General features: G+C 41.1%; 1 protein-coding gene across 5 annotated transcripts in view; it reads right to left on the bottom strand.

Moving 5' to 3' along the window:
• The window catches only part of LOC131156715 (uncharacterized), a 35,969-nt gene that overhangs the window by 2,181 nt on the left and 5,872 nt on the right, over window positions 1-27,916 (bottom strand). The gene's annotated exons all lie outside the window — the stretch shown is intronic.

Here is a 27,916-nt window from a genome sequence, read left to right as displayed (position 1 = left end):
GTTGAGTGATTGCTTGTTTAGTATACTTCATCATCGAGTACTTGTTTGCTTGTTCCATTGATTGTTTCATGAGAGTTCGTGTGAGGTCTTCCACTGCACACACTCAACACCAACAATTGATATCAGAGTGCCGATTGTTGCACAACAATTGGTATCAGAGCTATTGGTCCGCAATGGCTGAGATTTCTTTTGCGAGGTTCGAGGTTGGTATGTTCGATGGAACGAGGAATTTTAGGCTTTGGCAGAGGAGGGTGAAGGACTTGTTAGTGCAGCAACGGATGGTGAAGGGTTTATACGGAAAGAAGCAGAAAGGCACAGACGACACAAGTTGAAAGGAGTTGAAAGCGAGAGCTGTGTCCACTATCAGGTTATGTCTAGCCAATGTCGTGTTGTATCATGCCATGGATGAGGAATTGTCGGCAACGATTTGGCTGAAACTGAAGCGCCAGTACATGTCCAAGTCATTGATGAACAAGTTGTATCTTAAGCAAAAATTATATTGACTTAAGATGGCAGAGGGTTCGGACTTGACTCAGCACATCAACACATTTAATCATATCATTAGTAATCTAGGGCGAGTTGATGTGAAGTTTGAGGAAGAGGACAAAGCGTTGATGCTGCTGAATTCCCTACCTACATTGTCTACATACAAGAATCTGGTTACGAAGCTGATTTGGGGGAAAGAAACCCTGGAGTTGGAGGATATCACGAGTGCATTGCTGGGGTTCCATCAGAGAAAGAAGACCAGTGATGAGGGTTCACATGGTGAAAGGCTCATGGCGAAGGGTAATGAGGATCGTGGGAAAGGCAAGTCCTGGAGCGGATCGAGTGGAAATAAAACTCAATCGCAGTCCAGGAGGAGGAATGACGTTCGCTATTTTAAGTGCGGGAAATTAGGGTACATAAAATCGAAGTGTTTAGAGTGGGAGAAGTGAAAGGCAAAAACTCAAGAGGGTTCGTCAAAATCTGCTAATGTAGTGGAAGGAGACTCGGAGAGCAATGATTGTGAGATGCTTTCTGTTTCATCAAGTTCAAAACGCCTCACAGATTCTTGGATCCTAGACTCGAGATGTTCTTTTCACATGACGCCCAACAAAGCCTGGTTCACCACTTACAGATTGGTGAGTTTTGGTTCTGTTCTGATGGGAAACGATGCGGTCTACAAAGTTGTCGGAATGGAGAATATATGGATCAAGATGTATGATGGTGTGGTAAGGACGTTATGTGGGGTAAGGCATGTGCCTGATCTACGGAAGAATGTGATATCATTGGGCACTTTGGATTGTAACTGGTATAGTTACAAGTCTAAAGGCGGGACAATGAAGGTGTGTGAAGGCGTCTTAATGGCGATAAAGGGACAGAGGATAGCAGGGAATCTCTATGAACTGCTGGCTAACATAGTTGTAGGTGGAGCTGCAGCTGAGAGTTCTGAGTCAGATAATACTATTTTGTGTAAACCAACCACACAAAAAACGAATGGTATTCTTAACTACATTGTTATGGATGTTTGGGGACCGGTGAGGGTAGCATCACGGGTTGGACATGGGTACTTCGTGAGGTTATCACGAAAGGTGTGGGGGTATCTCATGCGGCACAAGTTAGAGATGTTTGTCAAGTATAACTTGTGGCTGAGGTGGAGTACCAGACCGGGAGAGAGTTCCTCAGGTCAGATATTGGAGCTGAGTACACTATCATTCAAGGAGTTTTGCGAGCATGGCATGGTGTATGCAGGGCTTGCAAGGAACTTCTCGGTAAAATCAGCGAGTATGGCGTGTTTCTCGGTTAATCAATCGCCAAAGGTATCATTAGACGAGAGAGTTGCAGGAGAGGCTTGGATAGATTATGCGGCAGACTTCTCTGGTTTGAGAGTGTTTGGAAGTCCAACCATACATGTTTCTAGTGAGGTGGGATCTAGGCTTGGTGTGACGTCTAGACGGTACATCTTTCAAAAATATAAGAAAGATGAGTTCAAGTTGGGTGATCCAATGGCAAACAAGATGGCGATTGGTGGAGACATGATTTTAGGTGTTAAAACCATGAGATAGCATACTCAGGTAGATGAAGAGAAACGGGTGCCAAAAAGCTATAGAAGCAACGAGCATGTTGTGCACGGGGAGTTGGAGGTTCAGGGCAGAAGTGCAAGAAATTCTAACTCAGGAGACTTGCAGTATCGCAAGATAAACTGGAGCAGAAAAGAGATTGTGATGCAAGTGGAGTTATAGACTCAGGGCAGAGATGACATTGGTCATAATGCAGGGAGTTCAAGCTCGGGAGACTAGCAGGATCACAATGGGCTCAGAGGCACTATTAGGCCACCGCCCAAGTATAAATTTTATGATCTAATGTCTTACGCAACTATTACTACTAGAAAGGATCCTACTACCTTTCAAGAGGCAGAGCACGACCAAGAGAAGAGTAGGTGGATAAGTGACATGGTGGAAGAGATGGAGTAACTATATAAGAATCAGACGTGGGGGTTGGTGAAGCTCCCAAAGAGGGATAGGATGCAAATGGGCAATTATTCTGTTATTTTATTTGAGTAACATGCTAATTGCTGGGAAGGTTCCGACTGAGGTAAAGCAGTCAAAGACTCTGTTAAGAAATGAAGTTGACATGAAGGTTTTGAGTGCTGCCAAGAGGATTCTTGGGTTGGAGATTCGCAAGGAAGAAAGCTTCAGGGAGATTGGGATTATCTCAGGGGTGGCTGTGTGGACAAAACTACAGGGAGAATGTGGTTACCTCAGGGTAATTTTGTGGATCAAGTGTTGGAGAGGTTTAGCATAGTTAATGTTAAACCGGTTACCGGTACACCAATGACGAATCAAAGTAAATAGTCTACCGTTTAGTACTCAAGGACGGAAGGTGATGTTCGGGACGTGTCAAAGATTTCCTATGCCAGTGCAGTGGGGTACTTCGGCTGGCAATAGAGTGATCCATTGATCGTGAGGTTCGCAGATACAGACCACACAGGGGACTTGGAAGACAGGAGGCCTACAAAGGGGTATATTGTGGGAAGACCTAATTGTTGGAAGGTCCAAGGTACAATCTCAGGTTGCACTTGTTACAACTGGATCGGAGTTCTTGGCAATGGCTGAGGCTGCCAAGGTAGCTTTGTCGTTTAAAGGATCGTTCAACAAGTTGGGTGTGTAGCTAGGTGGAGTTCCTGTTACCACGGACAAGTTCAAGCATCTCTTGGAATTGGTTTATGTCTCCAGGTGTTAAACAGGAGGTGGTCCCAATCTACTGGCCCGGGTGGAGCAGCGGGGTTATGCTTTCATATTTGTCCTAGGTGGTGAATATTTGCCAAGGTGGAGATTGTTGGGGATGTGGCTCATATTTTGAGTGGAACACATGTACCGGGGGAAAGCATCGTGAAGCGAGGAACAAAGAGAGAACGATGGCAGGTTTGAGGGCAAACCGTCGACGGTTTGGGTGTAACTGTCGACGGTTTCAGGTAGCGCTATAGGGTGTTCTTCTCGGCTTCAAACTGTTGACAGTTTGGCCTAAACCGTCGATGGTTTCACTCACAAATGTCACGGATTTTCAAATCGGAGATCAGTAGATTGAGAGTTTTTGGAGGAATTTCCTCCGGGGGATCGCTATAGAAGTGTTTTAGAAATACTAGAGGTCTTTTGTATGCATTAGATTAGTATATAATCATTATTATGTAACCCTAGTTTGATTGGGGCTTTGTAAGCTTCATTGTGATAGTGAAAAATAGCCACTGCTCCCGTGGACATAGACAAATTGCCAAACCACGTAAATTCTTGTGCTTTTGGTTATTGTTTTCATTGATTCTTATTGTTGAGTGATTGCCTTTTAGTATAGTTCATCATCAGGTGCTTGCTTGCTTGTTCTATTGATTGTTTCGTGAGAGTTCGCGTGAGGTCTTCCGCTGCGCACCCTCGGCACCGATGATTGGTATCAAAGCGGTGATTGTTGCACAACAATGTTCCTGTTCATGGAATGGGAAGAGGATCGTGGCATCATACATGCTCTAAAATTTGGAACAGTTAGGGTATAGTTATATAGATATATTGGTGAATGTTGTCTTTGTGATGCCTCGATTTTCATACCTTTTTTTTTTCCTCCAATAAATAATAAATATAAATCAAACATCGGCCACATCAAAAACTCTGATACCATTTAAACATAACCCAACTCGAAGTGGGTGCTGGGTAAATAATCAAACAAACAGCCCTAACAGCGGAAGTCAATATTTATATACCATTCAGAATACAAATAACCAGAGTTCTAACCATCCATAGATATATATATATATCTAACACATTCCCAAAAAAAAATCAACCAAAAACTCTAGGGGAATCATACATCTCTAGGTCAAAACACTCACCTTGTCTATCGGGGTATTAGCTCCCCTCTATCTCGGAGCTCTATCTCCTAGTCTGTCACAGTTCCCTAAAATAATTAGATATTTGGGTGAGACACATCTCAATAAGACGAAATAAATTATTTACAGTGTATGGCAATACGAGTTTAGTTATATCATAAAATACTCATTTGAAGTGTTTATTTACTTTGAGAAAATATATCATTGTGTTCATACTCATATAGATATAAAACACAAGTTTTTATAAGTTTTAATTCCATTTCCAAATTCATTTACAGGCAACCCATGTTTATCAGCGAAGGTTCCCGAGGATAGGGGAGGTTACACGCCCATACATGTAGCTCCCCTCTGCTCTGATATTGTTTGTAACCCTACCCAATTAACGCGGGTACGGTTACAATTGATACTTATCAGGGCACTCACCTTACTCAGTAAGCCCTCTGGCGGAGAGTTTTACTTCGCCTTATTTATTTATATTATTAAACTCACTTTTTTTTTTTTTTTTTTTCCATTTCATCATCTAGCACATGAGTGTCCTCGGTAACCAATACATGCGCGTCTGTAACTCATGACTGCTCTGAGGATATTCTCCACGCCATGCTTCCCTCCATGGTCGAGGTTGTGCCGTCCAAAGGCTGGATCTAAACCGCGGTTGGCCTACCCGGTTAGATCAAAATAAACAATCCACATACCCGTCTATAGTACGAATGACCTACCTAACCTTGGTCCAGACTCCAAGGGGCAAAACTACCCTTCTTACTGGTTCATTCGACTGTCATGCCACACTCTCCACGAGACCATGTGGTTCCACTTATCATCCGCTAGCATCGGTACCATACTTTCTATCGCAATCCATCCATTAGGGTTCTCATTTTCACCTTAACACATTCACATTCCAATATTCCCATTTCAACATTCACATTTCCCTATTCACAATTCAGTATTTACATTGCAATATTCACATTTCAATATTCACATTCCAACATTCACATTTTCATATTCACATTTCCATATTGACATTTTAATATTCCCAATTCAGTATTTGCAATAGGTTCTCATTTCACGAATTTCAACATTTCTCAGTATAAAACATATCATTATTTCATACTGCCACATTTATCATAGAAATCATTTCTATACATATATATCATGTTCCATCATTTTTCCAGTAAACATATCCACGTTACATATTTCATCATTTCTCAAAAAATACACTTCGATATATCACTTTTCATTGTTTCTTAATAAAACAATTCTCTCATCATTACAGTTCAGTATATAAACATCACTGGGTTTCTATTTTATTCTTTTCTGCACAAAAACATTTCAATATATGTTTATCTCATATTCCCATAATTCACCATGCAGTTCACACAACCCAGTTTCAAACATGTTCTCAGTATAACTCATATGCCACAGTTTCGTCTGTTCTTCATATCAATATATATACAGTTAAAATATCATATCACCATTTTCACATATTTATTCAACTCATAATTTCTAAAATACTGTTATAATTTATTCCCCTTACCTGACTTACTGAGACGTCCACTAACACCCTAAATCCACACTCTACAACGTTCACGGCTCAAAAGCCTGAAATTCACATTTCCACAAATTAATCAACTCAATTCCTAGAACAATTCTCATTTAGCACTTCCTAGGTTTCGAATACTTCAAATAGCCCATTAAACCCTAAAATACTTCACTTACCCTGATTTTGGAGTGGTGCCCAAGAACACCAAATCAACAATCCGCTCCAGTTAAGTTGTAGAGAATCTCCCCAAGAACCTTGTGGCGGTTCCTGATCGTCAAAACAGGCTTTAACGAAGCCGAAATCGAAGAGAGAGAGGAGGGTCGAAACCCTCGTGAGAGAGAGAGAGAGGGGGGGAGAGAGAGAGAGAGAGAATAAGAGAAATTACGCTAAAAATGACTCGGGATCTATTTATAGGCTAGCGTTCGTCAACAAGTTCAAGTGATTCGTCGATGAGCTCACGAAGGTACTTTGTCGACAAGGAGGCTGGTTCATTGACGAACTTGAAATTCTCTAAAATTCCCTGACTCTCGATATCTTCTCGTCGACGAAACACGTGTACTTCGTCAAGGAGACCTAGAGGGACATTCGTCGACGAAGACCACTGGTTCGTCGACGAACCCCTGCTGATCCCCCTTTTTCCTCTTTCCTTCTTTTTCATCTTTTTTCTTTTATTATTTTCATTAATTAAATTTTCGAGGTCTCCACAGTCTTAGTTGCCAATAAGGTGATGGAGGATATTCATAGGAATAAGAAGACGGGTTCCATTTTTAAACCAAAATTCTGGAAAGCCTATGATAAAGTGAGTTCGAGTTTCTTGAATAGAGTTTTTGCAAGAAAGGGTGTTGGTGAGAGTTGGTGTCGTTGGATTAGGGGTTGTTTGTCTAATATGTGGTTTTCGGTGATTGTGAATGGTGAACCTAAATCTTGCTTTGGTGCTTCAAGGGGCATTAGACAAGGAACCATCTGTCTCTTTTTTTATTTGTCGTTGTAGCAGATATTTTGAGTAGGATAGTGGATAGGGTAGTGGAGAGGGGTTTGGTTAGAGGTTTAGAAGTAGGGAGAGATAGTGTGGGGGTTCCTCATCTCCAAATTGTTGATAACACCATCTTCTTTTTAGATGATGATAGTCTTTCTTTCAAGAGAATCTTGGGTATTCCCTATATTTTCGAGAGGGTGTGTGGGATTAACATTAATACAGGGAAGAGTAGTTTAGCGGCTTTGAATGAACCAGTCAAGCATGTTATGGAGCGAGCTTCCAAAGTGGTGTGTGGTATTCTAGATTGGCCTTTGACCTACTTAGGAGTCCCTTTAGGGGGTAACGCTAGAGCCGACGATTTTTGGAACCCAATAGTGGTAAGGGTGACAAAGAGATTAGATGGCTAGAAGGGAGCCTTGTTCTCCCTTGGGGGTAGAATTACTTTGATCCTAGCTTGTCTTGCTAGCATCTTGTTATACTTCCTATCTGTTTTTAAGATTTTGGTGGGGATTGCTTGCAATCTTGAGAGGGAGAGACTTTTTGTGGTCTAATTGGGAGAGTCATAAGGATCATCTTGTGAGCTGGGTTTAGGTTTGTAGATCTAAAAGAAGGGGGGTGGGTCTTCATAAGTTGGTGTCTAAAAACATTGCTCTTTTAGCTAAATATGGGGTTTCACCCTAGAAGAATCGTCCCTTTGGCATAAAGTGATAACAAGTAAGTTCGGGATGGATGAGAATAGGTGGGATACCAATGTTAATCTAAGATGATTTGTGGGGAGTCCATGGAAGTCCATTTCTTAGATCTATCCTTCTTTCACCCCTTGCAAAAAACTTAAGGTTGGAGGGGGGGTTCTCATATCCGTTTTTAGAAAGACCATTGGTTGGGAGATGTGCCATTTTCCACTTCTTTCCCTTGTCTCTTTCATCTAAGCTCTGAGCAAAATAAAGTCACTTCTTTTTTAGTTGGTGACTTGAGCAGTCCTTTGGTTTCTTGGAATATCCACTTTAGGAGATCTCTCAATGATAGGGAGATGGTTGAATTGCTTCTTTGTTATCTTTATTGAATAGGAGTAACTTTTCTTCAGGTAGGGATGTTTGGTCTTGGCCTTTAGACCAATCAAGTGCGTATTCTTGCAAATATTTTTTTTAAAAATTTTTATTCATTAGAACTCTTCTTTCCCACTCTATTATACTATTTGGAAGGCTAAGGTACCCCCTTAAATAAATATTTTCACTTAGTTGTGCTAAATAAGATAAATACTCATAACTTGTTGCTAATTAGGAGATCTTTGAAGGCTCTCTCTCCCGATGTATGTGTGCTCTGTTACAAGAACTTTGAGACAACTTCTCATCTTCTTTTGCAATGTGAATTTTCTTGGAGGATATGGAATAAGCTTTTTGGCGTTATAGGAGAGAGGTGGGTATGTCCTCTTTCAATGGAAGACTTCTTAGATATATTCTTCGTAGGCTTTGGCAGAAGGAAGGATAGGGTAGCTTTATGAAATTGTGATCTTTTCATAGTATTATGGGGAAATAAGGATGGAATGCAATACTCTGATATTTTCTAGGAAAAAATTAAATCAGATGTTGGTTTGGGAAAAAATTAAGTGCTTAGCCTCATTCTATGTCGGTTATAGATTTTTCGGAGAGCCAAGCTTCCAAGAGTTTCAAAGCGGGCTAGTAACAGACTAACAAATGAAGCTTAGGTAGAGATTGGAGGAACACGCTAACTTGATAATCTCTTCTCTCTTGGTTATTGTTATTTTTATTTGTCTTTTTTTGGATTGTCCCCTTGTGTCTCAAGAGATATCTCATTCTCCCTCTTGTAAATTCTTTATCATTTTATCAATTCATGAAATCTTCTTTCGTCACATATAATAGATATATATATATATATATATATATATATAAATACACATATATATACATGAAGGATTTGTTAGAAGAAGAATAACCATTCTTATTGAATTTCAAGAGACGCGATTAGAAGATAAATAGTCCAGGAAGACCACCAAATTAGGAAGGCCACAAAATCAGCAAATCAAATCCCCACAAAATCAGTAGATCTCTAGGCTAGAAAACAAACAACTGAAAGTACTAGAATCTGAAATAGTAATTTCCGATTTTATTCAAAAAATAAAATTTCCTAATTTATAGAAATCCAACACCCCCCCCCCCCCTCTCTCAAGTTGGAGCGTAGATATCTATCATGCCCAACTTGCTTACAAAGAGCTCAAAACTAGGTTTGAAAAGTCCTTTGGTGAAGAAATCAGCTATTTGTTGAGTAGTAGGAACAAATGGCATGCAAACAACTCCACTATCAATCTTCTCTTTTATGAAGTGTCTGTCAATCTCTACATGCTTCGTGCAATCAAGTTGTACTGGACTTTGAGCAATACTTATCGTAGTTTTTTTGTCACAATACAACTTCATTGGCATGTTCACCGGCATCCACAGCTCTTCAAGAATTCTCTTCTGCCATAGCATCTCACAAATTCCGTTAGCCATAGCCCTATATTCTGCCTTGGAACTGCTCCTTGCAACCACATTCTATTTCTTGCTTTGCCATGTGACCATATTTCTTCAGATATAAGTACAGTATCCTAACGTGGATCTCCAGTCAATAACTGAGCCTGCCCAATCTACATTAGTGTATGCCTCTATGTTCTACTGTGTGGTCTTCTGGAAGAGTAAACTCTTGCCTGGTGTACTTTTCAAGTATCTGAGAATCCGATACACTTCTTCAAGATGTTTCTCATAGGATGAATGCATAAACTGGCTTACCAAACTCACAACAAAAGCAATATCGAGCCATGTATGTGATAAGTAAATTAACTTTCCCACCAACTTTTGATACCGAGTTGTATTCATTGGATCACCTTCCTTGTCATCTCCAAGTTTCTGATTGGGATCAATTGGAGTGTTTGCTGGTCTACAACCGCTCATCCTAGTCTCCTTAAGGAGGTCAAGGACATACTTCCATTAGGAGCCAACAATCCCTTTCTTTGACCGAGCAACCTCCATTCCAAGGAAATACCTCAGAGATCCTAAGTCCTTGAACTCAAATGTTGATGAGAGGGAAGTCTTCAATTGGTTCATCTCAAGTACATCATCTCCAATGAGAATTATATCATCTACATACACAATTAGTATCGCTATCTTCCCATCCTGTGAATGTCTTACAAACATCGTATGATCACCTTGCCCTTGAGTATACCCCTGACTTTTAACAAACTGAGTGAATTTCTCAAACTAGGCTCTTGGTGATTGTTTTAACTCATATAAGGACTTCTTCAATTCACACACCTTTGTGCCAAACTTTTCACCAAATCCTAGAGGTGCATCCATGTACACCTCTTCCTCCAGGTCTCCATTAAGAAATGTATTTTTTACATCCAACTGTTGTAGAGACCATTCACGATTAGCTGCAAGTGACAAAAGAACTTTTACAAAGTTTAGCTTTGCGACTAGGGCGAATGTCTCCAAGTAATCAATGTCATAGGTCTGAGTGAATCCCTCAGCGACCAATCGAGTTTTATACTGTTCTAGAGAACCATCAGATTTATACTTGACTGTAAACACCCATTTGCATCCTATAGTTGTCTTTCCTCTTGGTAGATCAACTAACTCCCACATGCCATTTTTTTCAAGAGCTTTCATCTCCTCGAAGACAGCCTCCTTCCACTCAGGGACTTTTAGAGCATCCTACAGAGTATTAGGAATCTCAATACAAGACAATTGTGAGGTAAAAGCATGAAAAACAGGTGAAAGATTTTCATATGACACATAATTGGACAATGGATGTTGGGCAAGACCTCACACCCTTCTGGACAGCAATGGGAAGTTCAGAATCATCGAACTCAGGATTGGAACTAGACTCTAGTTCAGAACTAGAGGACTCAGAACTCGAAGATGAAATGGACTAAACATGAGGTAAAGGCTCGGTGAGGACATTACCTGGAGGGTTTATGGATTCTGGACAGTGTAAAGGATTGGAAGACCCTTTCTATAGAGTTGTCCTCTATCGTGAGTAGACAATGTCAAATGGTACCAATGCTGTGGTGTTTTTTTCTGTTTCTCCTTTGTTCGTCACTATAGGATCATGAACATCATGAGATGGCACTGTAGGAAGACCTGCCTTTTTAGTATCTAAAAAACTCGACTCACTTTATCCTGGTATAATAAAGGTTGGGTTTTCAGGTTGAATAATCAAAGTTGGAGAAGGATCATTTTGCGAGTCTTCAATTTGGAAAATATCATGAAACACAGTCGAATCTTTGTTTTGGTTCCCCCCACCCTAAAGATGAGGTGTAAAATAGGGATGTAATTCAAAGAATGTAACATCCATTGTAACAAACATTTTTTGGAAATGGGTTCAAAACATTTATACCCCTTTTGAGTGGGAGCATAACCAACAAACACACATTTTGTGGCTCGAGGTTTAAGTTTTCCTCAATTATCACTATGAATATGAACAAAAGTGGTACAACCAAATATCTTTAGTGGTAGAGAAGAAGACAGCCGATTTGTTGGATAAAACTTATGAAAAACATCAAAAGGTGTTTCAAAGCTTAAAACCTTATTACATGAATAATTCCTTTTTCAAGGAAAAATTGGCCCAAAATGTTTCTGAAATATTCTCAACCACAGCAATATTTGAATATTTTTTTGAAATTGTGTTTGTACAATGGTGTAAAAATTTTTGAAAATTGTTTCCACTTCATATTTTTCCTTTATCAAATAAACCCAACTTAATCTCGTGTGATCATCAATAAAGGTCACAAACCATTTTTTGCCAGAATACGTAGATGTTCTACATGGGCCCTAGATATGACTATGAACCACAGTAAATGGTGTAGTTGGTTTATAGGGTAGGGTGGAAAAGGATGCACGATGATGTTTAGCAAACTGACAAACTTCACATTGAAAAGAAGATGGACTTTTATTCCAAAATAAATTGGAAAACAAGTATTTTAAATATTGAAAACCAGGATAGCCTAACCTATAATGCCATAACATGATATCATTATCTTTGAAAACAGAAACAGAATTTAAGCAAGTACTTTGACATTGTCTACTTGAGTTAGGTCCATCGTCAATAATAGAGTCCATCTTTTTCCTTAGCACTGCCAATCATCCTCCCCATGGTCAATTCCTAAAACTCACAATAAGAGTAGAAATTAGCTTGACATTGATGATCACAGGTAATTTTACTGATGGACAACAACTTGCAAGACAAATTTGGAACGTGGAGCACATCATGGAGAGTTAACAACGAAGTGAGTTTGATAGTTCCTATCATGGCAATTACCGAGAGTGAACCATCTGCAATTTTGACCTTTTTATTGCCAGCACACAGACTATAGGATGAGAACAATTTGGAGCAACCGGTCATATGATCAGTTGCGCCAGAATCGATTATCCAATAATGAACAGAATTAGGAATAACACCTAAAAACGCAGTAACAAGAGAGTTACCCTTCTGTACCAAAGAACAAGATAGAATTAAGGACAATTTTGGAGATTGAAACAATTTGTACAGGTGCTCTAATTGCTCCTTGGTAAAAAGGACGGCATCCGAGTTGGTAAAAGGCTCCAAGTCTCTTCAGCAGTGACTTGGTAGGTGTGACTATCACGTTTGGATTTTGTCTTCCAATTTGCTAGTTTACCATGAAGCTTCCAACACGTCTCCTTCGTATGCCACGGTTTTTTGCAATGCTCGCACCATGGTTTCTTATGCCTATTGAGTTTTGTAACCGTGAGATAAAGGGCTGAATTCTGGAAATAGTAATCAGCAGATACGGACTTGGGAGGAATAGTGGGATTGGGCGAAATGGTTTCGGAAGTACCGGAAGAGCCGGTAGGATTTCTTTGGGCGCCGATCATCGCCAACTTATACGACATCATTAGAAGAAAGAACAAAATAGAAAAAGAGCACGAGGCTCTAATACCATGAAGGATTTTTTAGAAGAAGAATAACCATTCTTATTGAATTTCAAGAGACACGATTACAGGATAAATAGCAGAGGAAGACCACAAAATTAGGAAGGCCACAAAATCAGCAAATCAAATCACCACAAAATCAGCAAATCAAATCAGCAGATTTCTAGGCTAGAAAACAGGAAACTGAAGCTACTAGAATCTGAAATAGTAATTTCAGATTTTATTAAAAAAATAAAATTTCCTAATTTATTCCCTAGAAATCCAACAATATATATATATAGAAAAAACCTATAGTGTAGCACAGCAGCTTCTCTTTTTAAGATGAAAATCTTAAGGATACAATCTAAAGAGGCGCTTAAACCGTAATATCAAAAGTATTCCCAAGGAATGACATTCCAAAAATCTCTTTCTTGGGAATGGAATGCCAGCCTCAAGAGAAATTTGTGGTTTGGTTCAAACTCCAAGATTTCCACAAACATACAAAAAGTGTCCGTGTCAGTGTTGGGTTCAACACTTCACGCACCAGAATCCTAGCATTTCAAAAGATTAGCATTATGTGTTCAATTTGTGTATGAATATATGAAGAATAATGATATTGTCAACATAAAAGCATATTAAGATAATATCAAAACCACGTCCTAAAAGTATCAACCACCATAGATTAAAAAACTCAACACATAAGAATCCAATAAACCAAAACAATGGAGGGCAATATGATTTAAAATTTTCTCTGGTTCACATTTGAAGATCTCCACATATGTACATAGGATGCCCATGCAGGTGTTAGGTTCAACACTTCAACATGAGAAACCTAGCATTTCAAAAGGATTAGCATTATATCTTTAGTTTGTGAATGAAGAATAATCATATTTTTGGGACAAAAACATATTAAGATAATATTAAATCCATGCCCTAAAAATTTCAACCACCACATATAAAAAACACTCAGCACATAATAATCCAATAAACCAAACCAATGGAGGGCAATATGATTTTTAAAATTTTAACTATTATGTTATCTTATTATAAATAATAATATTTTTTATTTTTATTTTTTCCTCATTAATATTTTTGTTATTATAATAATTCATTATTATCACTATGATGATAATGTATAATTAATACTATATTACAGGGGCGCCATAATGTCCAACCATACAAAATAGTGGTGGCAACTTAGTTCAAAAAAATGAGATGCCATACTCATGAGGGTGCACAAGGGAGGGAATCCTTCGTTCCTAAGGAATGTAAGATTACTGCCACATCAGATTCCAGCCCCAAAACTGACATGAGAATATGATGTCTAATTGAAAGATGCCATAAACCAAAAGCTCCCTAAGAGCATGCTGCTACCCTTTCAGACTCTGCAATTATCCTCTGCTACAATGTGATACTAAAGCACGTGCCCCTGTTGATCTGAAAACCTATTTCTTCCCACCAAACTCAAAAGTTACCACCTTAGAGAGTGTTTTTTCTCATTTCACAGTGCAGTAAACAACAATTGCAGCGTGACAGGATAACATTTGTCTCTGTTGAGCTAAAGACCTCACATCTACTACCTTAGCATGCTATTACCCTTTCAGGCTATGCAGCTACTCAGCTACATTTTGACCTTATACAAGTTCAAATTCTGCAGCTCGACCATTCAGAGCTGTTGACAACCATCTTACAGTGTTGTCACCATTTAAGACAGTGCTAATCTATCATGACATGGTAACTTTTGTCTCCATCAGGCTGAAATTCCTCTGCTTGACCATCTGAAACTCTAGCTATGATTATAGAGAACATTGCTACCATTTTAGATAACATGAATACTTTAGTTATAATGTGCCAGGGTAGCTCTTGTCCCTCCCAAGCTAAAATCTCCCAGCTTGACCTAGAGCTCCCAGCTACCATTTTATAGAGTGCTATTGCTGTTCCAGACAGCATAGCTACCATCAGCTTCATCTAATAATGACCAAATCTATTATTAGGCAGCTTCAAGAGTGAAAGCTACCTGTTAAGCACAGCTTTTGCATCATATGTGCATCGACTTGCATATGTAGTTTGTGCAATACCCCATGCTGATTGATTGTACCAATATTTGCCTTCGCAGGATGGTCATTACAAATTTACAATGCAGCTCCTTAAATTAGGGCTCCTGATCCCGCATGTTAGTGTTTTGCTATAAATAGAGAGCATTGTTATACAAGCATAGCACAGGAAAGGCTACCATTTTTTAGAAAACAGTGGAGCTCAAATGTAAATTGACCAGCTACCTTCAAGACATGTACAGTAGCAACCCTTCACCATGAATGCCCGCTTAACTACAGGTTTTTCTCACAAAGAATCAAACCTGGTATGTCTGAAAAGCTACAACAAAGCTGCATTGTACCTTAGAAAATTTTACTGTATTTGATAACAGACTCATGGGTAGCAGACATGTATGTTGTCTTGCGTTTCACACAATATGACACAGGGACTTGTATGTAACAAAACAGAAGCAGCACATAGTAGCACAGAATTGAAAGAACCTTTTTTTTAAAAAGAAAGAAAAAAAATATATCATTAACAGAAAAGAGACAGAATTACAAACAGCAGAGAATAAAACATCCTCCTAAAGGTACCAAAGCAAATAGTCACAATAAACACCCCCCCCCCCCCCCCAAAAATCCAATCCCATTGGAGATCAGTTCACAACATTCCCCAGAAGATTGTGCCAAAAAGATGCAATTAAAGCTGCTCTATCCCACAGTAAATGGACAGATCCAGATTTTCCATGAAAAATTCTAGCATTCCTTGCAATCCACAAAGACTAAAACGAGCCAATGCAGCACACCTCTACAAACACCATTCCTTTATCAGTCCTCCCAAAACTCCAAAAAATCTCATCATCAAGAATGCTGCCACTATGCATATTTGCCTCCACTGAAGGTGGCAAAACCACATCCTCTCCAAAAGAACAGAAAAAAAAAAAAAAAAATCACCCTAAGCTCCTTAGCCACACAACAATGAAGAAAAAAGTGTTCATTTCTTTCATCAGCGTCTGAACACATAATGCAAATATCTGGACTGATTGCTTCCAGTAGCAAGTCATTAGCAATAATCTTATTTAGAACCAAAGTTCACATAAAAGCCCAAATCTTGGATGGAGCCTTAGCATTCTAGATATATTATTCAATATAAACAAAGGATATCTATGAGGATTCACCACATGAGAAAAGTAGGATCTCATAGTGAAACAATCACAATAATCCTCGATCCAAATTCTCAATTCATTTTGCCGCTGAGGAACTAATGAATCCAACTCTCATCAGAATAGTAATTCAACAGCATCTCTTTTGTTGATATTCTTTAAAAAAAAATTTAAAATCTCACGAAAGAGAACCCCTCAAGAAAATAAAAGAACTAATCCAAGCATTATGGACGGAAGACACAATAAAGACGAAAGACCATCAACTCCAATGAAACCTCAACCACTCAATATCCTCCCAAAGCCGGATATAATTCTCATTGCCAACTCTAAATCGAACAAGGGGGAAAAAGAAATGAGCAATCTATGAAAAAAACATCAAAGGCTTGCATGGAAAGAATTACCCCTTGATGCAGGGGCAGCATCAAGGATCTGCCACCATGAGAGATAGAAACGAGGAAAGGGGAAGAAGGAAGAGGGATGAGAGGGCAGATACTTCTAGATTACCACTTTACCTAAAAGCCTAAGCTGTTAGGCTGTGGGCCAACAATGTATATCAAGCTTTAACACTCCCTCGCATGTGCAGCCCAACAGCACATGGAGGGATAAACAAACAATAAATTTTAAATATCATAGAATAAATGCAGGCGACGAGACAAGAACCCAGGACCTCCTAGTAACCAGCTCTGATACCATGTTAAATTATCACTTTACCTAAAAGCTTAATGTAGAAACCCAAACCCGGAAAATAAAAGGAACTAAATAAGAAAAGAAGAGAAGAAAATTTAAAAAGGGCAAATAGCATGCCCTGTCGACGAATCCCCTGTTTTCGTCGACGAGTGATCTTCTGTGCTTCGTCAACGAAATTCAGGCGTCATCGACGAAGAGATCCCAAATGACAGGAAAATATCGGACTTATGGTTCATCGACGAACCCCTCCTTCATCGACGAATGTCTTTCTGCAGTTCGTCAACGAAGGTTCCATTTCGTTGACGAATTGTGCCGGGTCAAAGGGTTATAAATAGATTTTTAGGTTACTTCTTCATTAAGATATCAATATCTCTCTCTCTCTCTAAACCTGTGCCCAACACTCTCTCTCTCTCTACGATTTCTCGCCGTTTGTCACCTGATTCAACGATCGGAAGCCGCTACGAGGATCTAAGAGAAATTTTCTACAAATCTAGCAGAGTGGATTTTTTATCAGAATCTTTCCAGGCATCACTCCAAAATTGAGGTAAAGGTAGAAATACACTATTTGTTTAGCATATAATTAGTTAAATGGGGTGTATGGGCCTAGGGATGTTTAATGGTCGCTAATCTAGGATTTGAGTTGATTAAACTGGGGGAAATGTGGTTTTAGGATTTTGAACACCCAACTGTCGTAGGGTGGGCTTTAGGAGCATCATAGAAACCTTCTCAGTAAACAAGTAAGGGGATTATATTATGTCAGTTATTTTGTGAAATATAACAACAACAACAAAACCAAGCCTTAGTCCCACTAAGTGGGGTCTGCTATATGAATCCTTTTCCTCCAATTTATGCGATCATGGACCATTTCTTTTGATAGATTCAAAGATATTAAATCCTTACTCACTATCTCCTCCCAAGTTATTTTAGGTCTACCCCTACCCCTTCTACTGCCCCCCACAGTAACTAAGTCACTCTTCCTCACAGGTGCACTATAAGGCCTACGTTGCAAGTGTCCATACCATCTGAGTCGTCCTTCCCTTATCTTATCTTCTATAGGAGCTACACCTAACTTACCACGAATATGTTCATTCCTTAATTTATCTTTCAATGTGAAATATGGACCGATTTAAATGCAGTATATGTTTTTGGGGAAATTATTGCGGGTGGTTTGATCATCTCTTGTTTTCTATAAAATAAGTAGTTTAAGTTAAATAAAACCTTGGCAATGTTCATACCCTGTTTTCAACAATTTATGTTTTTCCCAATCAGGTTATTTTATTTACGGATAACAAATGAAAATTGTGTGGCATGGGAACGGCTTTTAAATGGCATATGTGAATAAAATGCTTAAACTGATTTTTATACAGTATTTGATATAACGGCCGGGGGCCAAGTTTTGATATAACGGTCGGGGGTCGAGTTTTGATATGACGGTCGGGGGTCAGGTTTACTAAATATGAGATTTTATATGAAATGAATTATAACACGGTTTTCATTGTGTAAATTGTCATATATGATTCTACAACCCTGTGGATTTGCGATATGTGATATTGTGATTTTGTGAGCACGGTACCGTAGCTATATGTGGGCGGTGAGTGCAATCACATGGGCATGGAAGTGTGACAAGTCGATTGGAGACCTGGGCCGCAGTACTACTCCGAGGTTTTTGCCGGGGGGGGGGGCATCCATAGTATTTCGGGTGACCATAGGTAGGCATAATTGTACTTACAGTGATAGTTTTGACTCAGCTGCGGAACCGCCGGCTACGAGTTGAGTCCAGCGTTCGGGTCACACAACCCGTCATGAGGGGAAGCATGTCGTATGAGTATGCGATAGCGTGACGACGTGTCACGGTCCGACTATTTTCACACCGTTGTGAAGGGCCGTGCGGCGCTAGCTAAAGCACTCTTGCTTAACTAGCCAGCCTATCGTTTACCAACATTCATCCATGAAGCACTTTCATTAACATTCATTCAGTTAGCAGCGGAAATAGTAATCAATTCATGAAAGCCGTGGCAACCAAGCAGTAAACATTGAAGCAAACGTAATTCATTAACAAATCCTCCGTTGACATGTTGTACTTAACGAGGGAGGCAAGTAGGCTAAGCACGTTGACAATTGCTAGTGAGTTTTACAATGACTGATGAACACTCACCCTCCCCTAAAGAGGTTTTTATGTAATTATTATCCTGACACTAGGAAACATCAAAGTGACCAAGGAGTCATACTACCTTATTTGGCTTACAAAGACTCTACTAGCAAAAAATAACACTACACTAGTATTTACATGATGGAAACCCATCCTAAGCACACAAGATAAGCGGTCACAGGCAAGCATAATGCCCTGAACAAGCTTAGCTCGTGACATTCTCCCCCACTTATGCGGTCGACATTCTCGTAGACTTTTGGCGGTAGGTACACTTCAACTTTGTCCACGAAGGGCTTCAAATCTTCTGCAGAAATCCAGCTGATTTCTTTGTCATCAAGGCACTTCCACTTCACTAGGAACTTCTGCCACTTCTTCCTTGAGGATATGAACTTTCTATCTGTAAGGATCTCTTCAACTTCATGTCTGTCAAGTTGCACCGTCTTCAACTCTGCGTTGTTTAACTGACTTCTGCTCAGGTCGTTGGTGTTGGTGTTGGCGTTGAATGGCTCGAGGCAGTTGACATGAAACTGCGGTCTTCTCTCCTGATCTGCCCACTTCTTCATCTGCTTAGAAGCTTTCTCCAGATAGCCTTGGGCAAACTCTACATTCTGTCTCCCTTCACTGGTGAAGATGTACACCCTGGGACTCTTTCGTCTGTACGGCTCGCCCACTGTGTGAGGAAACAGCGGCAGCTGGCCTATAACAAGCTCAAAAGGGCTCTTGTTGGTCGTTGAGCGCCTTTGGGCGTTGCCACAGAACGGAACCACATCAAGTAGTTACACGCCATTCTTCTGGTTGTCGTTGACACAATGGCACAAGTACTCATCTAGTAGCTCTCTGAATCTCTTCATATGTCCGTCTATCTGTCGATGATAACTCGAAGAGATGTCAAGATGTGACCTGAAAATCCTGAAAAACTCTGTTAAGAAGTTGTCAGTGAACATTAAATCTTGGTCACAAATAATAACTTGGGGAAAACCCCAATATCTCACAATAGTCACAAGGAACAATTGTGTCGTCCCCTCTGCCGAACAATACTTTGGTGCGGCCATGAAAGTACCATACTTCTTCCACTCCCCCTTGTCTTGTTGGCAAGTGAGACAAGTTTTGGTATAATCAACCACATCATCCCACGTGTGCAGCCAATAATACCTTCCCAATAGTCCTGTCATTGGAGTCATTCTCCGCGAATACCCCTCAACGAACTTCCTGTAATATCTAGTAAGGCCAAGAAAGGAACGCAACTCCTTCATTGTCATGGGGATCTTCCGTTCTTGAATCATCCTTACCTTCTCCATACCCCTCCGGATACGACCTTGTTCAACCACTTGACCAAGGAATTTGTTGCTCCGCCAAGCGAAAGAGAAATTCTCCTTCTTCAAATCCAGACTGTTTCCCCTCAACCTGTCGAACACCTTCCGTAGATGCTCTCCATGTTTCCTCTGAAACAACACCGATGCTCCCAACGGTGTTTTGGAAGGGCGAACACATCCCGCTTCCACTTCATCAAGTTGTTTCTCCAACTCTACTATCTCAAAAGGCACAATCCGACATGGCCCTTTAGCAAGTGGCTTCACTCCTGATAACAACTCGATCTCTTGCTCCACAATCTGTCGTGAAGGCAAATTTTGAGGCAGCTTATCTGGCAACACCTCCTTATCCTCATCCAACACCGCTTGGATGGTCGTAGGCTCTAACTCTTAGCCTACTTCTTTGTCTACCACCACCGTGGCTAGACGTGCCTGCTCACCCTGACCCAATCCCTCATTGAGTTATATGGCTGAAAGGGACTTCCCGTTGTCTCCTTTCATTGCAACGACTTGCACCATGCACGAGTGATCTCCCATTAGACACAGGGAACCAGCCGAAGGCATCAGCACTGCCCTCGTCCTCCTTAGGAACTCCATTCCTAGAATGACTAGAAAGTCATCCAATGGCGCCCTTGTGAAATTCGCATGACTTTCCCACTGTCCAAGCTTTATAGCCACTTGCTTGGCTACTCCCAGAGTAGGCTGGGCTATAGAATTAATTGCTTTCATGCGTCCTATATCCTTCTCTAAGGATAAGTTGAGTCTCCATGCTTCCAATTGCGAAACAAAATTATGAGTAACCCCCGTATCTACCATAGCGCGAGTACTCTTCCCATTTATCCTCAAGTCCACAAACATTAACCCTTTTGCTCGTGTAACTTTCGGTATTTTTGCCTGCTTTTCCAATGCGTTCACTAGCCGCACTGAACCCACCCTTGGGGCATCATCCTCTTCCTCCTCGCCCACCCTTTTTCCCAAAGTAGAAGCTTGTAAGGCATTGAGTAAACTTTTGTGTTGACACTCACTCATTTTGTGAGATCCACCACACAAGTAGCATGAAATTTTACTCTTCCCCTTTCCATTGGGTGTGTTGAACCCTTGAGACGACGAAACTTCCTTTGAGGTTGATGATTTAGAGTCGGCTCCCCCACTCTTGGGTTTGCCATTCTTGAAAGACTTTCCACTGTTTCCCTCTTCGTCAAACCGTTTGGACGAAGCGGTCTCATCACCAGCGTAGTCTATCAAGCATTCTACAGCCGCTTGTGCAGTTGACAAGTCTTAAATCCTCTGCCTATGAAGTTCGGGTCTTGCCCACGATTTCATCCCCTCTAGAAAATAGAACAACTTGTCCTTCTCCGACATATCCCGAATATCTAACATTAAAGCAGAAAATTGTTTCACATATTCGCTAATTGACCCCGTATGCTTGAGATCTCTCAGTTTTCTCCTTGCATTATACTCAACATTTTCCGGAAAGAATTAGGCCTTGAGCTCTCTCTTCAAGTCTGCCAAACTATCAATTACACAACTTCCATTTTCAATTTCTCTGTACTTGGTACGCCACCACAGTTTGGCATCACCAACCAAGTACATGGTCGCAGTATCCACCTTTGCCTGTTCTGAGGCCATCCTCACAACGCGAAAGTACTGCTCCACATCAAACAAGAAGTTCTCTAACTCCTTGGCATCTCGGGCACCCCCATACGTCCTGGGTTCTGGCACCTTGGTCTTGCTAACTCCCGGAGTGTTGGAGTTCCCCATAGCAAGAACCATCACATTCATCTTTGCATCCAGATCTGCCATCCGGGCCTGCAAAGCTTCAACTGTGTGGCGAAAGTCCTCTGACAAGTCGCCAATCAAACCTGTTTGATGTTTTTGTGATCCCATCACCTCATCAACAAGTTCTCTCATCTGGGCCACCTTTGCGGCCATAGTGTTGGTTGTTGTCTCAACCTGTGCTTCCAGCACACTGATCCTCTCAGCAGTGTTTAGGGCCATGGTCACTTACCAAAACTTCCCAAATCCAACAATGAAGGCAATCGAATTCACGTAGTAACTTCACCTTGGGCTCTCCCCAAGTGTCACCAACTTGGCTCTGATACCAAATGTCACGGTCTGACTATTTTCACACCATTGTGAAGGGTCGTGCGGCGCTAGCTAAAGCACTTTTACTTAACTAGTCGGCCTATCATTTACCAACATTCATCCACGAAACACTTTCATTAACATTCATTCAGTTAGCAGCGGAATTAGTAATCAATTCATGAAAGCTGTGGCAACCAAGCAGTAAACATTGAAGCAAACGTAATTCATTAACAAATCCTCCGTTGACATGTTGTACTTAGCGAGGGAGGCAAGTAGGCTAAGCACGTTGACAATTGCTAGTGAGTTTTAAAATGACTGATGAACACTCACCCTCCCCTAAAGAGGTTTTTATGTAATTCATCCTGACATTAGGAAACATCAAAGTGACCGAGGAGTCATACTCCCTTATTTGGCTTACAAAGACTCTATTAGCAGAAAATAACCCTACACTAGTATTTACATGATGGAAACCCATCCTAAGCACACGAGATAAGCGGTCACAAGCAAGCATAATGCCCTGAACAAGCTTAACTCATGACACGACGCTACTTCAGTAGTCCAAGTTGTGTTTTTTATGCATATGTGGGCAAATTTACTATAAATGGGCTATATTGAGATGACAGTTTATTATTTAGAAATTATGTATTTTCAGATATACTGATTTGTACAGTTTAAATGTCATTTTCATATACAGTTAAATGATGAAATTTTATATTCATCTAGGAACTCATGCTAGCCACACACTGATAATAATATAGTCCGTCTTACTGAGAAGTGTCTCACCCTATTATACAAATTATTTTTTAGGACCTTCAGGGAATCGTGCCTAGCTTACCTCGGGGCTGGGACTAGACTTTGGGAGTAGTAATCAAAACTGGTGAGATACCAGATATTTTATTTTGATATTTTGGGATTGTAATATGTAGACAGATAGTGTTATGTATGTATTTGGGAATAGTTAAAACTCTGGTAAAGTGTTTGGATGTTTTAGAAATCTTCCGTTGTATGGTTTTAATTTTAGTAATGGCAAGTGCACCCGGGATTCCCTAGTTAGGGCGGGTTGCATATATATACATACATATATATATATATATATGTGTGTGTGTGTGTGTGTGTGTGTGGTATCAGAGAGTATTTATACGTTTCACTAGCACTCCGGGCCCACGTGACAGGTCGGGGTGCTACAGGTGGTATCAGAGCCTAGGTTGCTAGGTTTTGCAGACTAGGTTGGATGATCTTACCAGAACATAGGTTCAAGTAGGAAGATGATAGGAATGGATAGAATAGGAACTTTGAGTTTTGCTTCGTAGGCCTAGAGATAGAAATTCCTAGACAGACTTTTGTGTTTTTCTGGATCAGTTGACGGGTTCAGAAAACCCAGCAATCCATTGAAGATTTTGTTTCCAAGCAAAGGGGCAGGAACTTGAAACCTAGAATGGGAATATGAAATTGGCAGAGTATGTCGTGAAGATTTAGGCCGGTATTTGGAATTTATTTAAAGTAAGCATTTTAATGTTATGATTGCACCAGACATGGTAGGATATTAAGGATTCAAAATTCGTTTTGGTTATGTCTACAAGATGGATCCCAGGGACAGTAACGATGTCGCCGGAGGAAGTAGCAGTGAGGGAGCTACCAATGACGGTGGCAGCGATTCTACAATGGTGCTACGGGATTTTGCCCAACAGTTTATGACCGAGGTTATGCGGAGCTCTCGGAGGCAGGATCGTCCCACTACTAAGCTGGGAGATTCTATTGAGAAGTTCACTCGCCTAAAGCCTCCTACCTTTGTGGGAAGTACCAACCCGATCCTTGCAGAAAATTGGATTCGGGAAACTGAGAAAATCTTGGTCGTACTGCGATACACCGATGAGCTGAAGATGCTATATGCTACGTTTAAACTGACCGTAGAGGCCGAGAGATGGTGGGAAGCAGTAAAACTACTAGAGGAGCAGAGACTTGCACCGGTGGCAATGACGTGGAGCTGCTTCAGAGAGGTCTTCTTTTATCGGTATTTTCCAGCCTCTGTCAGGAAAGCAAAGGCAGAGGAGTTCCTGAACCTAACTCAGGGACAGCTGACTATTCAGCAGTATGCCACCCGATTTGTGGAGCTGTCACGCTTTGCTCCTTACATGGTACCAGACGAGTCTACGAAGGTTTGGAAGTTCGAGAGGGATTTGAAGCAAGAGATTAAAAAGAAGGTGGTTGTGTTACAGGTGCAGGAGTTTGCTACACTTGTAGATATGGCCACTGTAGCAGAGGCAAGCCTACAAGGGGATGTAGAGGCTCAAAACCCGAAGAAGAGGCCGATGCCTTCTAGTTCTCATACGGGTGCTAGGTAGGGCCCTTGAAGGAGGTACGGAAACAGCAGAGGCCAGCGACAGGATACGAGTGCTAGGGCATTTCAGGATGCCTCATCACACCCTATTTGCCCCAAGTGTGGCAGGTGGCATTCGGGCTAATGCAGGGGCATATCAAGTGACTGTTACCAGTGTGGTAAGCCCAGACACATGGAGAGAGATTGCCACGTGACATTGAACTTCCCACCTCCATAGCAGCAATATCAGGAAGGTAACCAGGCACCGTGTGGAAACTACCAGGGGGGTACGACCCAGGCACGAGTGTATTCCTTGACTCCTGGCGATGCCGAGAATGCAGAAGATGTGGGGATAGGTATCATTTATGTGCTTTCAAATAGTGTTGCAGTATTATTTGATTCAGGTGTGACGCACTCTTTTATTTCTCGGGAGTTCATCAAATTGTGCAGGATAGAAACACAATCATTAGATGCTGGGTTAGAGGTGGTCACACTGACAGGGTCAGTGGTAGTGTGTAGTAAAGTGATCCGAGATTGCCTAGTGAGGATTCAGGAGAGAATGATGTCTGCTAACTTGATTGTCTTTGACATGCACGGTTTTGATATCATTCTGGGGATGGATTGGTTAGCAGTCAGCTATGCGAGTATCGACTGCCACAGGAAGGAAGTAGTGTTCCGACCTACTGGGGAGCAAGAGTTTATATTTGTCGGGTCGTGTGTGCGCTCTGCACCACGGATCCTTTCAGCCATTCAGGCAATGAGGCTACTTCTGGATGTCAGGGATACTTAGCATTCGTAAAAGAAGCATCAAGGGAAGAACTTAAACTGAAGGATATTTTCGTGGTAAGGGAGTTCTCAGATGTTTTCCCAGAGGACTTACCGGGATTGCCTCCTGATCGCGAGGTGAAATTTTCTATTGAGTTGCTTCCAGGGACAGCATCTATTTTCAAGGCTCCTTACCGAATGGCTCCAACTGAATTAAAGGAGTTAAAGAAGCAGCTGTAGGAACTTCTTGATAAGGGATTTATTAGACCGAGTGTATCACCCTAGGGAGCACCGGTGTTGTTTGTAAAGAAGAAGGATGGATCGATGAGGATGTACATCGACTACAGAGAGATTAATAAAGTGACAGTAAAGAATAAGTACCCGTTACCCTGAATTGACGATTTGTTTTACCAGTTACAGGGCACACGGGCCTTCTCCAAGATCGATCTGCGATCCAGGTATCATCAGGTGAGAGTTAAATCAGAGGATGCACCAAAGACGGCTTTCCGTACTAGGTATGGCTACTACGAATTTCTGGTCATGCCTTTCGGATTGACCAATGCTCCTGCGGCATTCATGGACCTGATGAACAGGGTGTTTCATGAGTACCTAGATCAGTTCGTGGTGGTACTCATCGATGACATCCTAGTTTATTCAATGAGTCCTGAGGAGCATGCATCATTTGAGGTTGGTACTCCAGGTACTTAGAGAAAAGAAATTATTTGCGAAATTCAAGAAATGCGAATTCTGGTTAGAGTGAGTGGCATTTCTGGGACATGTGGTGTCCAGGGAAGGTGTTTCAATGGACCCGAACAAGATAAAAGCAGTAGTTGATTGGGCGAGACTGAAGAACGTGCATGAGGTTAGAAGTTTCTTAGGTCTGGCAGGATATTACCGCCGGTTCGTAGTAGATTTTTCTAAACTATGAGGTCTGCTGACATGGCTCACGAGGAAGAACATGAACTTCGAATGGTCTAATGAGTGCGAGCAGAGTTTTCAGGAACTGAAGCAGCGACTAGTTAGTGCCCCAGTGTTGACAATCCCATCAGGAGATGTGGATTTGTGATCTACAGTGACGCATCTAAGAAAGGACTCGGGTGTGTCTTAATGCAGCAAGGGAAAGTTATCACGTACGCTTCTCGCCAACTCAAGTAGTACGAAAAGAACTATCCAACACACGACATGAAATTAGCAACAGTAGTCTATACATTAAAGATCTGGAGGCACTACCTGTACGGTGAAAGGTGCGAGATTTTCACTGATCACAAGAGTCTTAAGTACTTCATTCAGAAAGAGTTAAACATGAGGTAGTGGAGATGGTTGGAATTGATAAAGGACTACGACTGTACCATTAGTTACCACCCAAGAAAGGCTAATGTTGTAGATGATGCTTTGAGTCGAAAGGCAGTGAATGCGTCAATTTTAGCAGTTGGGGTTCAACATAAGATTGGGATGGACCTAGAAAGGTTGGGCGTGGAGTTAGTGGAAGGAAATCACCAGGTGTTCATTTTTATCCTGGTAGTGCAACCGAATTTACGGGAAAGGATCAGGACAGCTCAGACGAAAGATGCGAAGCTGGCAGAGATTGTGAGTAGAATACAGAATGGGTTGAATGCAGATTTCAATGTCTCAAATGACGGGGTGTTGAGATTTCACACCAAAGTATGTGTACTGAATGATCCTAAAATTAAACGAACCATCCTGGAAGAGGCACATCGCTCTCTATATATAATGCATCTAGGGAGCACAAAGATGTATAGGAATTTGCAGGAATCTTTCTGGTGGTCTAACATGAAAAAAGAGATCGCCCGTTTTGTTGAGCAGTGTCTAACGTGTCAGCAGGTGAAGGCCGAGCACCAGAGGCTAGCAGGACCGTTGCAACCATTTCTCATTCCTAAGTGGAAGTGGGAGCACATTTCCATATACTTTGTCATGGAACTGCCATTGGCACTTCAAGGACAGAATGCTATCTGGGTAGTTGTTGACAAATTAACGAAAACTGTTCATTTCATTCCGGTTAAAATCAGTTATTCCATGAATAAGCTGTCAGAACTTTATGTGCAAGAGATAGTCAGACTGCACGGGGTGCCTGTGTCTATCGTTTCAGATAGGGACCCGTGGTTCCCGATTTTGGAATAGTCTACAAGAAGCTTTGGGAACTCAACTCACTTTCAGTACGGCTTTTCACTCGCAAACCGATGGTCAGTCAGAGAGGACCATTCAAATTCTAGAAGATATGTTGTAGGCGTGCGTACTGGATTTCGGGGGTAGTTGGATTAAATATCTGCCGTTTGAGTTCGCATACAATAACAGTTATCAGACCAGTATCGGGATAGTACCGTATGAGGCACTGTATGGTCAGAGGTGTAGATCTCCGTTGTATAGGGATGAGGTCGGTGAGCGACAAATTTTAAGGCCGGAGCTTATTCAACAGATTTCTGAGAAGATCCAGTTCATCAGGGAAAGAATAAAGACGGCGCAAAGTTGGCAGAAAAGCTATGCGGATACACGCCGGCGAGAGCTAAAGTTTGAGGTAGGTGATGCTATATTTTTTAAGATTGCTCCGATGAAAGAGGTAATGAGATTTGGGAAAAAGGGGAAGCTAAGCCCTAGATACATCAA

The sequence above is a fragment of the Malania oleifera genome, chromosome 5 (genome assembly GCF_029873635.1).
Source record: "Malania oleifera isolate guangnan ecotype guangnan chromosome 5, ASM2987363v1, whole genome shotgun sequence".
NCBI classification, from domain to species: domain Eukaryota; kingdom Viridiplantae; phylum Streptophyta; class Magnoliopsida; order Santalales; family Ximeniaceae; genus Malania; species Malania oleifera.
This window is presented reverse-complemented; position numbering and strand designations above follow the sequence as displayed.